Genomic DNA, 3,696 nt, shown 5'->3' with positions numbered 1-3,696 from the left:
AATTGGCTAGCCATAAGTAGAAAGCTGAAACTGGATCCTTTCCTTATTCCTTATACGAAAATTAATTCAAGATGGATTAGAGACTTAAATGTTAGACCTAAAACCATAAAAACCCTAGAAGAAAACCTGGGTAATACCATTCATGACATAGGCATGGGCAAGGACTTCATGTCTAAAACATCAAAAGCAATGGCAACAAAAGCCAAAATTGACAAATGGGATCTAATTAAACTAAAGAGCTTCTGCACAGCTAAAGAAACTACCATCAGAATGAACAGGCAACCTACAGAATGGGAGAAAATTTTTGCAATGTACTCATCTGCCAAAGGGCTAATATCCAGAACCTACAAAGAACTCAAACAAATTTACAAGAAAAAAACAAAAAAAGCCTCATCAAAAAGTGGGCAAAAGATATGAACAGACACTTCTCAAAAGAAGACATTCATACAGCCAACAGACACATGAAAAAATGCTCATCATCTCGTGTCATCAGAGAAATGCAAATCAAAACCACAATGAGATACCATCTCATACCAGTTAGAATGGCGATCATTAAAAAGTCAGGAAACAAAAGGTGCTGGAGAGGATGTGGGGAAATAGGAACACTTTTACACTGCTGGTGGGACTGGAAACTAGTTCAACCATTGTGGAAAACAGTGTGACGATTACTCAAGGATCTAGAACTAGAAATACCATTTGATTCAGCCATCCCATTACTGGGTATATACCCAAAGGTTTATAAATCATGCTGCTATAAAGACACATGCACTCGTATGTTTATTGCAGCACTATTCACAAGAGCAAAGACTTCAAATCAACCCAAATGTCCATCAGTGACAGACTAGATTAAGAAAATGTGGCACATATACACCATGGAATACTATACAGCCATAAAAAATGATGATTTCGTGTCCTTTGTAGGGACATGGATGCAGCTGGAAACCATCATTCTCAGCAAACTATCGCAAGAACAGAAAACCAAACACTGCATGTTCTCACTCATAGGTGGGAATCGAACAATGAGATCACTTGGACAGGAAGGGGAACATCACACACCGGGTCCTATTGTGGGGAGAGGAGGGGGGGAGGGATAGCATCAGGAGATATACCTAATGTAAATGATGAGTTAATGGGTGCAGCACACCAACATGGCACATGTATACGTATGTAACAAAGCTGCACGTTGTGCACTTGTACCCTAAAACTTAAAGTATAATAATAAAAAAAATAAATAGGATTACTTCTTTGAATTCTTTTTCAGATTGTTCAGTGTTGGCATATTGAAATGTTTCTGACTTGTGTGTGCTAATTTTGTATCCTGCAAATTTACTTAATTCATTTATCAATTCTAACAGTTTTTTTGTGTGTGTTGTTTTAAGATTTTTCCAAATATGAGATTATATCATCTGCAAATAAGAATAACTTGACTTCTTCCATTCTAATTTGGAGACCCTTTATTTCTCTTTCTTGTCAGATGGATCTAGCTCAGAATTTGTGTACTTTGTTGAATAACAGTGGCGAAAGTGGGCATACTTTTGCTGTTCCAGATCTTAAAGGAAAGACTCTCAGATATTTCCATTTATTATGTACTATCTATGGGTCTGTTAGATATAGATTTTATCGTTTTGAGGAATTTCCTTCTATTCCCAGGTTTTTTAGAATTTTTATCATAATGGTGCTGAATTTTATCTAATATCTTTCTAGCATTGATTAAAATGATCATATGTGTTTGCCCTTCATTTTGTTGCTGTGATGTATTATGTTGATTAATTTGTGTATGTTGAACCATCCTTTAATCCCTGGGATATATCCCTCTTGGTGATGATGAAGAATCATTTTAAATGATTTTGCCTTTTCTAGTATTTTATTGAGGCTTTTGCATCAATATTAATCAGATATATTGTCCTGTAGTTTTCTTTGTTCTTCTTTTTTCTTTTTTGATTTATTTTTCTGGTTCGGTATCAGGGTAACACCGGCCTTACAGAATGAGTTTAGAAGTTGTCTCTCCTCTATTTTCTGGAATAGTTTGAGGAGGATTGTTATTAGTTCTTTAAATATTTAGTAAAATTCGGTAGTGAGGCCATCTGGCCCTAGGGTTTTTTTTTTGCTGGGAGAATTTTGTTATTTCTTTGATCTCATTAATTGTAACAGCTCTGTTCAGGTTTTAGATTTCTTCATGGCTAAATCTTCCTAGGTTGTATGTGTCTAGAAATTTAGCCATTTCTTCCATGTTTTCTGATTTACTGGTGTACAGTTGCTCATATTAATCTCTAACAATCCATTGAATTTCTACAGTATTGGTTGTGATGTCTGCTTTTTCATCTGTGATTTTATTTATTTGGATCCTCTTTTATTCTTAGTTTGGCTAAAGGTTTGTTAATTTTGTTTGTCTTTCCAAAACGACTCTCTGTTTCATTGAAGTTTTGTATTTTTTTCATTTTAATTTCATTTATTTCTGTACTGATATTTATTATTTATTTTCTTCTACTAATTTGGGATTATATTTGCTCTTCCTTTACTAGTTCTTTAAGATGCATCATTAGGTTCTTTAAGTTTTTCCACTTTTTTGATGTAGTGCTAATTGCTATAAACTTTTTTTATTACTGCTTTTGCTGTATGCCATTTCTTTCCTTTTTTTTTTTTTTTTTTTTTTTTTTTTTTTTTTTTTTTTTTTTTTTTTTGGTATGTTGTGTGATATGGTTTGGTTCTGTGACCCCATCCTAATCCCATCTCAAATTGTAATCTCTACATGTCATGGGAGGGGTGTGGTGGAAGATGACTGAATCATGGGGACAAACATCCCCCTTGCTGTTCTTGTGATGGTGAATCCTCAGGAGATCTGGGTGTTTGAAAGTGTGTGGCACTTCCCACTTTGCTCTCTCACTCCTGCTCCACCATGGTAAGAAAAGCTGGCTTCCTCTTCACCTTTCACCATGATTGTATGTTTCCTGAGCCCTCTTAGGCTTCCTGTTAAGCCTGTGGAACTGTGAGTTAATTAAACCTCTTTTCTTCATTAATTAGCCAATCTTAGGTAGTTCTTTATAGCAGTGTGAGAACGTGATGTCTAATTTTATTCCATTGTGGTCAGATAGGATATTTGATATAATTTTAATTCTTTGACATTTTTAAGACTTATCTTGTGGCCTAATACATGGTCTGTCTTTGAGAATGATTTATGTGCTAAGGTGAAGAATGTGTACTCTGCAGCCATTGAGTGATATGTCTTAAAAATAGCTCATTTGGTCTACAGTGCAGATTAAATTTCTGTATTAATTTTCTGTGTGGATGACCTATCCAATGTTGAAAGTGGGGTGTTGTAGTCTTCAGTTATTATTGTGTCGGGATGAATTTCTCTTTAACTTTATTAATATTTGCTTGAGATAACTGGGTGCTCCAGTGATGTATGCATATATATTTATGATTGTTATATGCTCATGCTGAATTGACCCCTTTATTATTATAGAGTTACTTTATATTTTATTCTTATAGTTATTGTCTTAAAATCTATTTTTTTCTGATATAACTATCGCTATTTTTTTTTATTTTTTATTTTTTGGTTTCTATTTGCATGGACTACTTTTTTCCATTCCTTTATTTTTGATCTATGGTGTTTTTATAGGTGAAGTATGTTTCTTGTAGGCAACAGATCATTGGACCTTATTTTTTCCTTTTCTTTTTTAAACCCCGATTGTATAT

This window comes from Rhinopithecus bieti, unplaced genomic scaffold (assembly GCF_001698545.2).
Source record: "Rhinopithecus bieti isolate Rb0 unplaced genomic scaffold, ASM169854v2 scaffold_5023, whole genome shotgun sequence".
In the NCBI taxonomy this organism is placed as follows: Eukaryota; Metazoa; Chordata; class Mammalia; order Primates; family Cercopithecidae; genus Rhinopithecus; species Rhinopithecus bieti.
The sequence above is the reverse complement of the archived record's forward strand: the minus strand, read 5'-3'. Positions refer to the sequence as shown.